The following is a 12,228-nucleotide window of genomic DNA, read 5'->3' as shown; positions in this document are numbered from 1 at the left end:
AGGCATTAGTATATGAGCACACAATGTACCGTAAGTGCACAAAACTTCCTTCAAACCTTTCATTACAGTGGGTCTGAAAACACAGCATTTCTTCTTAATTATGCAAGAGAAATTGTGTAGGCCCAGAATCAAGAACTGTTGTCTGAATTATTGATACTTCTTGTAGGATGAATATTTACCTCTAATATTACCTCATACAGTTTATTTTCTGTTATCTTTGCAAAACAATTATGCATGGCCAATGAACAACGATGTTTGCTGATACGTTGATTACAATGTCCATGCCAGACAGTTTGTTGGCATTCCCAAACAGAGGAGGAAAAATTCTGACCTCTTTGATGCTGGTTAAAGGCCAGTTATGAACTATAGGTGCTTCTCACAAAATTAGAATATCATCAAAAATTTAATTTATTTCAGTTCTTCAATACAAAAAGTGAAACTCAAATATTATGTAGAATCATTACAAACAGAGTGATCTATTTCAAGTGTTTATTTCTGTTAATGTTGAGGATTATGGCTTACAGTCAATGAAAACCCAAAAGTCAATATCTCAGTAAATTAGAATAGTTAACAAAAAACACCTGCAAAGGCTTCCTATGCATTTGAAAACGTCCCTTAGTCTGTTTCAATAGGCTCCACAATCATGGGGAAGACTGCTGACTTAACAGATGTCCAGAAGGCAGTCATTGACACACTCCACAAGGAGGGTAAGCGACAGAAGGTCATTGATAAAGAAACTGGCTGTTCAGAATGCTGTATTCAAGCATATTAATGGAAAGTTGAGTAGAAGGAAAAAGTGTGGTAGGAAAAGGTGTACAAGCAACCGGGATAACCGCAGCCTTGAAAGGATTGTTAAGAAAAGGCCATTCAAAAATGTGGGGGAGATTCACAAGGATTGGACTGCTGCTGGAGTCATTGCTTCAAGAGCCACCACACACAGACGTATCCAGGACATGGGCTACAAGTGACGCATTCCTTGTGTCAAGCCACTCAGGACCAATAGACAATGCCAGAAGTGTCTTACCTGGGCCAAGGAGAAAAAGAACTGGACTGTTGCTCAGTAGTCCAAGGGGTTGTTTTTAGATGAAAGTAAATTTTTCATTTCATTTGGAAATCAAGGTTCCCAGAGTCTGGAGGAAGAGTGGAGAGGCCACAATCCAAGCTGCTTGAAGTCTAGTGTGGAGTTTCCACAATCAGTGATGGTTTGGGGAGCCATGTCATCTGCTGGTGTAGGTGCACTGTATTTTATCAAGAACAAAGTCAGCGCAGCTGTCTACCAAGAAATTTTCGAGCACTTCATGCTCCCCTCTGCCGATAAGCTTTTTGGACATGGAAATTGTTCAGAATTGCCCAATCTATCAATAAAAAAAGGATTATCCTGCTTGTTAAAGGGCGTATCGAGAAAAAAAGTCAAAACACCAGAATTACGTTTTTATGTTGCCGCAACATTGCATTTAAATGCAATAACTGGCGATCAAAAGATTGTATCTGCACCAAAATGGTAACATTAAAAACGGCAGCTCGGTGCGAAAAAATAAGCCCTCACCCAACCCGAGATCATGAAAAATGGAGACGCTATGGGTATCCGAAAATGGGACAATTTTATTTATTTATTTTTTTAACAAAATGTTTAATTTTTTTTCACCACTCAGATAAAAAAAAAAAAAAGAACCTAGACATGTTTGGTGTCTATGAACTCGTAATGACCTGAAGAATCATAACGGAAAGTCAGTTTTAGCATTTAGTGAACCTAGTAAAAAGCAAAACAAAACAAAAAATGTGTGGAATTGCACTATTTTTCGCAATTTCACCGTACTTGGAATTTTTTTCCTGTTTTCAAGTACACAATATAGGAAATTCAATGGTGTCATTCAAAAGTACAACTCGTCCAGAAAAAAATAAGCCCTCACATGGCTCTGGGAAGAAGGGGAGCGAAAAACAAACGCAAAAATGAAAAAGGGCTCCATCATGAAGGGATTAAAGATAAGCTACTGCCACATTTTAGCAGACACTTTCTTCAAGCAGTGTTACAGGAAAAAGTCTGCATCTTTCAAGAAAACTATATTTTTCGGACTATAAGACGCACCCCCCCCCCCCAAAAAAAATTGGGAGGAAAATGGGGGGTGCGTCTTATACTGCGGAATAAATTATCAAATTCACCGCACTCTCTCTAGATAAGTTATGCAAAAAGTTGTGCCAGTTTATTAGTGTGAACTGGGAGCGTAACAGAATATTACAGCATATGCGATTAACAACGTTTCGGCTCAACCAGAGCCTTTGCCACGTACTCGCTTATTCCAGTTAAAAGCTAGTGTGCAGAGAGGGGAAAGTCCCAGCGGTGAAACGTAAGTTCTTAAGCAATGCACTAAGTGCGCTATTAGAGGCTCCCTTCAGATGGTGTGGACCTGCGGTGTCAGGGTATAGAGCAGCGCTCCCGCGCTTTGCTCTGGTCCAGCAGTAGTAGGGTAAGATGTGATGGTGTGTCACAGTAAGTGAGTTAGCTGACTCACTTACTGTGACACACCATCACAGAGGATTGCTCATTTGTGGGACATTATACAGCCACTGCTGATACCCCCGATTTATGGACATTTGAGCTGATTTTTGCTCATGGACATTTAAAGGGAACCTGTCACCCCGTTTTTTGAGATTGAGCTATAAATACTGTTAAATAGGGCCTGCGCTGTGTGTTCCTATAGTGTATGTAGTGTACCCCGATTCCCCACCTATGCTGAGATATAACTTACCAAAGTCGCCGTTTTCGCCTGTCAATCAGGCTGGTCAGGTCGGGAGGGCGTGGTGACATCGCTGGTTCTTCCTCAGCTTTACGTTGGTGGCGTAGTGGTGAAGACACAGCGCGCGATCTGCGCTGTAATCCCTTGCATCGGTGGGGGCGGCCATCTTCCTGGGGCCGCGCGTGCGCAGATCGAGTGCTCTGCTGCACGGGGCTTCAGGAAAATGGCCGCGGGATGCCGCGCGTGCGCATTAGAGATCGCGGCGGCCATTTTCCCAAAGCCGAGATGCAAACTTGGCTTTGGGAAAATGGCCGCCGCGATCTCTAATGCGCACGCGCGGCATCCCGCGGCCATTTTCCTGAAGCCCCGTGCAGCAGAGCACTCGATCTGCGCACGCGCGGCCCCAGGAAGATGGCCGCCCCCACCGATGCAAGGGATTACAGCGCAGATCGCGCGCTGTGTCTTCACCACTACGCCACTACGCCACCAACGTAAAGCTGAGGAAGAACCAGCGATGTCACCACGCCCTCCCGACCTGACCAGCCTGATTGACAGGCGAAAACGGCGACTTTGGTAAGTTATTTCTCAGCATACATGGGGAATCGGGGTACACTACATACACTATAGGAACACACAGCGCAGGCCCTATTTAACAGTATTTATAGCTCAATCTCAAAAAACGGGGTGACAGGTTCCCTTTAAGCTCACATCTGGGCCTTTTGGCCACTGAAAACTGCCCTGATGAATCTCCGGGATTGGAGAAGAAACGCGTAGGAAGGCGTTAACTACATTCTACATGGTGGGGGGTGTCCATAGCAGGATTCACTCGGGCCTGTCCTTGTAAGGACAGGAGTCATTGCTGGGGCACGACAGGGGTCTAGGGAACAGGTCCCCGTCCCCTTTATCTTACCCTACTACTGCTGGACCCTCCGTTACCTTTGTGGGTACCCTTCGTCCATAATTGGTGAGACCACACCAGTTTTTTATTAGAGAACAGTTTTCGGCGAGAGCACTTTATGTTGATTTGTGTTGCGTTTGTCCATTTTTTAATCTTATTAGTAAAGGTTATGTTTTAATATCACTGGGTTATACTCTTCTAGCTGATATATACTACTTACCCTAAGAGTTGTGCAACAGCTTGGTGAATCTGAGCTGCAGCTGATTATTTGTTCACATAGCCATAAAGCAACAGATTTAACAATCTCACAGACGCCATAGATGGAAGGCTTATGGCTGTTAGTAAAAAGAAGGGGAGCCTATATTGAGCACTGATTTATTTTATGTGTTTTGTACATTTTTAGTTCTTTCGGTTATTAATCTCACTTTAAACAGATGAAAAGAAACAATGTAGATGGGAAAATTTACATTTTTCATATAGCTGAATAGATATTCTCCGAAGAAAGACAAAACCTCACTTTTACTTGCTGATATATTCTGATTTCATGTTTATTACCTTTTGGATTGACCGACAGCACTGTAGTTGTTCAAGAATAAAATTAATCACAAATACATACTGCCTAATAACTGCACACAGTGTATAGCTTCCATGGGTTGCATTGATTAACATTTGTCACTGTACATCCTGTTTTTAGATTAAAACTATTGAAATATCCATCTATATACATTCATACAGGTCTAGAAATATGGATAAGGACAAGTTTTGGAATTTTAGCCGTTTACCAAAAGAGATTCAAGATAAAGTTATATAATCAATATGGGCTTAAAGTGCAGAAGCTCAGCGTTAATTTGAGGGTATTCACATCATAACTAAAGGTGAGCTCTCTTTTTTATTCGGCAAGCTATAGCGCTTACAGAATAAGCTGCATAGGGACCCGGATACTTGGATCATTCCGGCTGATCAGGTGACCGGCTCCGCAGCTGCATGTGTCGCGGCCGTATAACAGTCACAACCTGCATGGAGAGCCTGTTTGTCGGGCGACACCTGCAGCTGCGGATCCGGACACCTGATTATTGGAAGCGCTCTAGGTATCCGGGTTCCCGCTGTAGCTTATTCTGTAAGCGCTATAGCTTGCCGAATAAGGAGGGAGCCGAACATATTCGCTCATCTCTAATCCTAACCGGAGTAAGGGTTTAGGAATGACAGCTCTTTAACATATAGCTACCCCTTTTCATGGGACCAAAAGTAATTGGACAGATAGCTCAAAAGCTCTTTATTGGGCTGCATGAGCTATTCTCTCATTAATCCATCAACAACTAAGAAGGTGAAAGTTCTGGCGCTGATTCCAGGTATGGCATATTAACTTTCAACATGTGACCATCATTAGGCTGTTAAAAACAAGAAATCCATCAGAAAGATAACATTTCTGCTAAGAGTGACCAAATCAACAGTTTGGTACATTCCGAAAATAAAAAGAAGAAAAAGAGTGAGAAAAAAAGTGCACCGAAGAAATTGGGAACTCAAAAAGTTCCGGACATCCACGGAAGACAAGAGTGGTGGTTGATTGCAGAATCATTTCCAAGGTGAAGAAAAGCTTCTTTACATCATCCAACCAAGTGAAGAACACTGTGTAGGAAGTAGGCGTTCCAGTATCTCATTCTACCATAAAGAGAAGACTTCTTCATTAGTGCAAATAGAGGGTTCACCACAAGGTGCAAACCATTAATCAGCCTTAGAGATAGAAAGGCTACATTAGACTTCGCCAAAAAACAAGGAAGCCAGCCCGGTCCTGGAAAAGCTTTCTTTAGACAGGTGAAACTAAGAAAAACCTGTACCAGAATGATGGGAAGAAGAAAGGATGGCGAAAACGTAAAACGGCTCAAGACCCAAAGCACACCACATCGTCTGTATTACATGGTGGAGGCAGCGTGAGGGCGTGCATGGATTCCAATGACGCTGGGTCACTAGTGTTTATTGATGATGTGACTGAAGACAGAAGCAGCCGGATGAATTCTGAAGTGTACAGGGCTATACAGGACAGAAGGACCCAAAACATACTGCGAAAGCAACAGGAGTTTAAGGCAACAATATTCTGCTATGACCGAGTCAATCACAAGCTCTCAACCCCATGGAGCAGCATTTCACAAGGGTAAGACAAATCGTAGGGCAGAAAGACCCACAAACAAACATCAACCGGTCGGCTGCAGTAAAGGCCTGGCAGAGCATCACAAGGAAGGAAACCCAGCGTTTGGTGATGTCCACGGCTTCCAGACTTCATTACCTGCAAAGGATTCTGTACAAAGTAGCAAAAATTTACATTTTATTTATGGTAAAGTTAATTTGTCCAAATACCTTTGAGCCCCTGAAATGAGGACGCTTTGTAGAAAAAAGGTTCCAATTCCTAAACGTTTCAACCCCTTTAATTAAACCTGAAAGTTGACACTACAATTGCATCTCGGCTTCATTTTTAAATCAGTTGCAAAAATAGTGGCCTGCAGAGCTGAAATCACAACGATTCAGTCACTGTCCAAATATTTCTGAGTGTAACTATATACTGTATAATGTAAAAAACATAAAAACATTAAACAAAGTACATATAACTGGTACTGTGGCAAGTGGGCTATAAAACTAGCATGTTATATATTCAACACGGTAAGAAAAAAAAGATAAAAAAAATGAATGAAAAGATCAAAAAGTATTGTGTACTCTGTTTTTGTTTTGTTGTTTTTTTTTTTTTACAGGTGATTTCACTGTGCAAAAGTAGTAAGATCGAAGATTGTAGAAACGTGGTGTCGGGGTCAGGTCACAGCCCCTCACCTCTTTTATTCTGCACTGCCAGAAGACCGTAATGCCAGAATTGCTCATTTAGGCCGGGTTCACATTAGCGTTTCAGTCCGCAGCGTAGTGCTGTGGACTTTTGTCCTTAAGCTCCGCCTACTTCTGCATGCGTCCTGCGTACCTATCTTTAACATTGGGTACGCAGGGCCATGTGTTGTATGCGGATGTGAACCCGGCCATATTTGCCCCTGGTCTCCGGCCGTGGCGTGGGAACGATTCCTGCCTGCGGTCATCCCCGGCTCTTCTTCTAATCAGCCGGCCGGGCAAGGTGTCAACATCTCAATGCACAAGTGACATCGCACCAGGACGGCTGACGATGGGGGAGGACAGCAAGCAGGAAGCGGTCCCCCGCTCATGGCCGATGGACAGGTAATCGACACTAGTCACTGGGAAAGCTCAGAGGACGCATGGACGGCTTTTGGAGCAGCTTCCCCATAATTCAATGGAGGGAAGCTTTTTCTGCTGCTATTCATTCAATAGTCAATGTGGAGCTTTGTGAGAAGCAGGGACCCCACAGGACGCGGCCTTTCCCGTTGCAGATTAGGCTTAGGGATTTCTGGTGCGGATTCTGCCTCTCCTGGCAGAAAACGCATCTGCGGATTTGTCACGTTTTTTGTGCGGTTCCGCAGCGTTTTTTGTGCATTTTTGCTGCGTTTTTTACCCCTGCGGTTTTCTATAATGGAATGGATACAAAAACGCTGCAGATTCACAAAAAAAGAAGTGACATGCTACTTTTAAACCGCAGCAGATTTTCCGCAAAGTGTGCACAGCATTTTTTTTTCTCATCGATTTACATTGTACTGTAAAAATCAATTGCGGATCTGCAGCATTTCTGCACCTGAAAAAACGCTGCGGCTCCGCAGAGAATCCGCAATGTGTGCACATAGCCTCTCTGTCCAAGTGGAAAACGCGCATGGCACCTTGTGCGCTAATAACTGCTGCAGCCAGTAGGTGGCGCCAGAGTCCACGTATTGCACATTCCCATTGAGACGGCTCGGAAGCCGAACACTTGGGAGTTCAGGTGCCTGATCCATTGCGCACCGGCCAAGGACTGCACTGAGGGTCTCGGTGCCCCCTGACTGTACATTCCCCACCTCCTGCTCTTATTTGACTGACAGCTTTCCAGAGGAGGGCAGACAGCTGGAAGGCACACACTGCTGGCCACGCCCTGGCTGCACCAGGCCCCTCGTTAGCATAGGAGAGCGGCAGGACTAGGATTGTACTTGGGCCATGTCCCGATGCCGCGCTTGGTTTGAACAGTCATTGGGGCCTGTTCACACTGCGGCTTTGCAATGCGTCCGCCTGAATTCCCACCAGGGCACTGAATGGAGCCTGGTGTCAGGACTGGGGGGATTCAGGCGGGACCCCAGAGGTGCAGAGCAGGCGTCACTGGTGTAGGGTCAGCTGCTAGATAGCCCACGTGACAGTTCCGTATCGCGACATATCGTGCCTGAGCTGCAGAAGTTGGATCGGAGATGGCACAATAGCAGGAGAGCTAGGGGAGGAAGAGGCACAGTCCCGCCAACCGCACGGAGGGACGCGTCAGATACGTACTGACTGCAGCACCACACGCACCGTCCCCTACAGGCCGTCCGCAGGCGTCAGCTCGCCGAGGGTCGGTGGTTACGGAGTTAAACACTGCCCTAGAGATGACGAGTGGCAAACACCCGCCCCTTACCGTATTCCTTCTTCCCGTCCGCCTCTCCCCACGGGCCGGGGCGTGACCGGAGCAATGTGGGCTCGGCGGCTTCTGCCTATGAGAGTGACGCTGAGGCCGGATTCCTCCCAGGGAGGGAGCGTTTCCTGGGCGTTTCCTGCCTGCTGGGCGTTTCCTGCTTGGTGGGTTTTTCCCGCTTGGTGGGCGCCCGTAGTGACGGGCACTGGGCAGTGCTCTTGTTCCCGGGTTTGCCGCCTCTCTGGTCGCCGTGCACATTAGTGGACTCCATGGTGGCGGTTCTGGCGGTCCGTGTATACAGAAGCCGGCTGCTAAACCACCTGGGTTGTAGGATATGTTCCCTATACGCTTCAAAGTGGCTTTTTTGTGTAAAAATTCCGTTTTTCTCCCCTCCCTGGGTCCAGTGCTCAATGCTGAGTCTCGGCCACTGCTCCTGGTATTACGTTGATAGCGCTGCAGCTAGTGACTGAGTGCAGCGGTTCTGCCCATGGTGCTGGTTCCTTGGCTGCAGACCCAGGCGCTGGGTGCAGGAAGGGGGAGAAAACAGGTTTGTTTTAGGAAAGCAGGCTGTGCAGTGGGTGGGATCCCAGATACCCATTACAGGTAGGGTGGATGCCACTAGTCGGATGCCTAGCCTTTTGGAATATGTGGCTGGATGTCAGGTTGGAGGAGGGCAGCCCCAGTCCTGGATGTCAGGTTGGAGGAGGGCAGCCCCAGTCCTGGATGTCAGGTTGGAGGAGGGCAGCCCCAGTCCTGGATGTCAGGTTGGAGGAGGGCAGCCCCAGTCGTGGATGTCAGGTTGGAGGAGGGCAGCCCCAGTCGTGGATGTCATATTGGAGGAGGGCAGCCCCAGTCCTGGATGTCAGATTGTAGGAGGGCAGCCCCAGTCCTGGATGTCAGATTGGAGGAGGGCAGCCCCAGTCCTGGATGTCAGGTTGGAGGAGTGCAGCCCCAGTCCTGGATGTCAGATTGGAGGAGGGCAGCCCCAGTCGTGGATGTCAGGTTGGAGGAGGGCAGCCCCAGTCGTGGATGTCAGGTTGGAGGAGGGCAGCCCCAGTCCTGGTTGTCAGGTTGGAGGAGGGCAGCCCCAGTCCTGGATGTCAGGTTGGAGGAGGGCAGCCCCAGTCCTGGATGTCAGGTTGGAGGAGGGCAGCCCCAGTCCTGGATGTCAGGTTGGAGGAGGGCAGCCCCAGTCCTGGATGTCAGGTTGGAGGAGGGCAGCCCCAGTCCTGGATGTCAGATTGGAGGAGGGCAGCCCCAGTCCTGGATGTCAGATTGGAGGAGGGCAGCCCCAGTCCTGGATGTCATATTGGAGGAGGGCAGCCCCAGTCCTGGATGTCAGATTGTAGGAGGGCAGCCCCAGTCCTGGATGTCAGGTTGGAGGAGGGCAGCCCCAGTCCTGGATGTCAGGTTGGAGGAGGGCAGCCCCAGTCCTGGATGTCAGGTTGGAGGAGGGCAGCCCCAGTCGTGGATGTCAGGATGGAGGAGGGCTGCCCCAGTCGTGGATGTCAGGTTGGAGGAGGGCAGCCCCAGTCCTGGATGTCAGGTTGGAGGAGGGCAGCCCCAGTCCTGGATGTCAGGTTGGAGGAGGGCAGCCCCAGTCCTGGATGTCAGGTTGGAGGAGGGCAGCCCCAGTCCTGGATGTCAGGTTGGAGGAGGGCAGCCCCAGTCCTGGATGTCAGGTTGGAGGAGGGCAGCCCCAGTCATGGATGTCAGGTTGGAGGAGGGCAGCCCCAGTCCTGGATGTCAGGTTGGAGGAGGGCAGCCCCAGTCCTGGATGTCAGGTTGGAGGAGGGCAGCCCGAGTCCTGGATGTCAGGTTGGAGGAGGGCAGCCCCAGTCCTGGATGTCAGATTGGAGGAGGGCAGCCCCAGTCCTGGATGTCAGATTGGAGGAGGGCAGCCCCAGTCCTGGATGTCAGATTGGAGGAGGGCAGCCCCAGTCCTGGATGTCAGATTGGAGGAGGGCAGCCCCAGTCCTGGATGTCAGATTGGAGGAGGGCAGCCCCAGTCCTGGATGTCAGATTGGAGGAGGGCAGCCCCAGTCCTGGATGTCAGGTTGGAGGAGGGCAGCCCCAGTCGTGGATGTCAGGTTGGAGGAGGGCAGCCCCAGTCGTGGATGTCAGGATGGAGGAGGGCTGCCCCAGTCGTGGATGTCAGGTTGGAGGAGGGCAGCCCCAGTCCTGGATGTCAGGTTGGAGGAGGGCAGCCCCAGTCCTGGATGTCAGGTTGGAGGAGGGCAGCCCCAGTCGTGGATGTCAGGATGGAGGAGGGCTGCCCCAGTCGTGGATGTCAGGTTGGAGGAGGGCAGCCCCAGTCGTGGATGTCAGGTTGGAGGAGGGCAGCCCCAGTCGTGGATGTCAGGTTGGAGGAGGGCAGCCCCAGTCGTGGATGTCAGGTTGGAGGAGGGCAGCCCCAGTCGTGGATGTCAGGTTGGAGGAGGGCAGCCCCAGTCGTGGATGTCAGGTTGGAGGAGGGCAGCCCCAGTCGTGGATGTCAGGTTGGAGGAGGGCAGCCCCAGTCGTGGATGTCAGGTTGGAGGAGGGCAGCCCCAGTCGTGGATGTCAGGTTGGAGGAGGGCAGCCCCAGTCGTGGATGTCAGGTTGGAGGAGGGCAGCCCCAGTCGTGGATGTCAGGTTGGAGGAGGGCAGCCTGTTGTGAGTTCTGTTTTTGGGCTCCCTCTGGTGGTTACTGATGGTACTGGGTGATTTGTGTTCTGCTGTCTCTGGTGTCCACCTGTTCTATTAGGATTTGGGAGTTTCCTATTTAACCGGGCTTTCTTGTCATTTCCCCGCCGGCTATCAAGGTTATCAGAGTGTTTTGTTACCTCAGCTTCTGGCTTCAGTAATCTTCAGGACAAGCTAAGTTTTTGATTTTCTTGTTCCACGTTTTGCTTTATTTTTGTCTTGTCCAGCTTGCATATAATTGTTTCTTTGCTGCTGGTTGCTCTAGTGGGCTGTAATTGCTCCTCATGTTCCATGAGTTGGAACATGAGTTCAAGTAATTGCAGGATGGTTTTTTGAAGGGTTTTTTGCTGACCGCGCAGTTTACTTTTGTATCCTCTGCTATCTAGTTTTAGCGGGCCTCATTTTGCTGAATCTGTTTTCATACTGTGTATGTGCCTTCCTCTCATTTCACCGTCATTATATGTGGGGGGCTGCTATTTCTGTGGGGGATTTCTCTGGAGGCAAGAGAGGTCTGTGTTTCTTCTAATAGGGGAAGTTAGATCTTCTGCTGGTGCGAGACGTCTAGGATCAACGTAGGCACGTTCCCCGGCTATTGTTATTTGTGTGTTCAGGTTTAGGGTCGCGGTCAGCTCAGGTTCCATCACCCTAGAGCTCGTTGGTGCTTGTCCTTTTGTGATTCCCTGCCATTGGAATCATGACAGTATAGCCGGCCCAAAATGTTTGGGCTGAAGTAGGAGGAAAAGTAGTCTGAGGAAGTTTTTTTTTTTTTTTCTCTCCTCTGAGGTTGCTGCCTAGCCTTAATTGCAGCCTGGCTGATTTTTTTTTTTTTTCCTCCTCTTAATCCTTGAATGGCTCTGACCTTAGCTGTTTATCATGGACGTCCAGAGTTTAGCTTCCAGCTTGAATAATCTTGCTGCTAAGGTTCAAAATATACAAGATTTTGTTGTACATGCTCCTATGTCTGAACCTAGAATTCCTATTCCAGAGTTCTTTGCTGGAGATAGATCTAGTTTTCTGAATTTTAGGAACAATTGCAAGCTGTTCCTTTCTTTGAAATCTCGCTCTTCTGGAGACCCTGCTCAGCAGGTTAAGATTATTATATCTTTCCTGCGGGTTGACCCTCAAAATTGGGCATTTGCATTGGCACCAGGGGATCCTGCGTTGCTTAATGTGGATGCGTTTTTTCTGGCATTGGGTTTGCTCTATGAAGAACCTAACCAGGAGATTCAGGCTGAAAAAGCTTTATTAGCTCTCTCTCAGGGGCAAGATGAAGCAGAAATATATTGTCAAAAATTTCGGAAATGGTCAGTGCTTACTCAGTGGAATGAGTGCGCCCTGGCTGCAAAGTTCAGAGATGGCCTTTCTGAGGCCATTAAAGATGTTATGGTGGGGTTCCC

At 48.5% G+C, this 12,228-nt stretch overlaps 1 protein-coding gene across 5 annotated transcripts in view; it reads right to left on the bottom strand.

Annotated features, from left to right (window-relative positions):
• Positions 1-8,291, bottom strand: part of PWWP3A (PWWP domain containing 3A, DNA repair factor) — a 117,468-nt gene extending 109,177 nt beyond the window's left edge. Inside the window, exon 1 of one of the 5 annotated variants that reach the window (XM_069739613.1) lies at positions 8,150-8,291. The gene's annotated coding sequence lies outside the window, so the exon portion shown is untranslated. The other 4 variants (XM_069739638.1, XM_069739629.1, XM_069739603.1 and 1 more) reach the window with 4 other exon arrangements.
• Between the last annotated feature and the right edge of the window lie 3,937 nt (positions 8,292-12,228).

The sequence above is a fragment of the Ranitomeya imitator genome, chromosome 1, assembly GCF_032444005.1.
Source record: "Ranitomeya imitator isolate aRanImi1 chromosome 1, aRanImi1.pri, whole genome shotgun sequence".
In the NCBI taxonomy this organism is placed as follows: domain Eukaryota; kingdom Metazoa; phylum Chordata; class Amphibia; order Anura; family Dendrobatidae; genus Ranitomeya; species Ranitomeya imitator.
The sequence above is the reverse complement of the archived record's forward strand: the minus strand, read 5'-3'. Positions and strand labels throughout refer to the sequence as shown.